At 34.4% G+C, this 978-nt stretch overlaps 1 non-coding gene across 1 annotated transcript; it reads left to right on the top strand.

Annotated features, from left to right (window-relative positions):
- Positions 1 to 267: 267 nt before the first annotated feature.
- LOC122039206 lies at positions 268 to 373 on the top strand. Its single transcript, XR_006128088.1, has one exon. It is a non-coding gene; the product is annotated as a small nucleolar RNA R71 (small nucleolar RNA).
- Positions 374 to 978: the final 605 nt, after the last annotated feature.

The raw sequence follows: 978 nt of genomic DNA, 5'->3' as shown, positions 1-978 counted from the left end.
GAATTTCGACATTCTTGGGTGGTTGAACTGCACTTTGTTTGACAGACTCTCTTGTATATATGGCTTGTACTTCTTGAATATCTGAGGGAGATTCCATCCAACTTTTGCTTGACCATCCATGGAGGTTCAATGTCACTTGATCAATCAATGTATAAGCTTCTTCTATACTCTTGTCCATAAAAGAACCTCTAGCTGATGAATCTAACAAGCACTTATCTGAAAAGGAAATCCCCCCTATAGAATATGTGTAGAATCAGCCATTTCTCTAAATCATGATGAGGGCACTGTCTTTGTAGACTCTTGAATCTGTCCCATGCTTAAAATATTGATTCTCCATGTGTCTGAGCAAAATTTATGATGCAACTCCTCATGTAGATTATTCTGCTTGGAGGAAAAAAATGATTCAGAAATTGATACTCCAATTGTTCCCAACTTGTGATCCTTTGAGGATGGAGAGAATATAACCAAGTCCTTGCTTTATCCTTGATGCTAAAAGGAAATGTCATCGACCGAACTGCATCTGTTGATACTCCTTCACAATTCACCATATCACAAAGCTCTAGAAATGTCTCAAGGTGCAGATAAGGACTTTCTGATGCTTCTCCTCCAAATTTGTGACCTTGTATCATAGAAATTAACTCTGAGTCTAGTTGGAAACTTTCTGCTTCAATATGAGGTAGCACAATAGGAGATAAAAATCTTGCAGAAATGGGTGCAGAGAAACCTCTTAAGGCCCTGCTTGACATGTTATTGCTCATGAATATCTTAAAAAAAAGTTATGAGAAAAAACAAAAATGAAGAATTAAGGACAAGAAATAGAATGCAAAAAAAAAAATAAAAAATAAAAACCGAACCTTTAACTAATAACAAAAAATAAATGCAGAGGTTTTTTTTTTGAATTATGAAAATAGAAAAAAAACTATTTACAAGTCTAGATGAATTAAATTGTTAATCTATTAATGTTAATGCCAACAGTCC

Source organism: Zingiber officinale, chromosome 1A (assembly GCF_018446385.1).
Source record: "Zingiber officinale cultivar Zhangliang chromosome 1A, Zo_v1.1, whole genome shotgun sequence".
In the NCBI taxonomy this organism is placed as follows: domain Eukaryota; kingdom Viridiplantae; phylum Streptophyta; class Magnoliopsida; order Zingiberales; family Zingiberaceae; genus Zingiber; species Zingiber officinale.
Note: the sequence above shows the minus strand (reverse complement) of the source record. Positions and strands in the feature narration are given on the sequence as shown.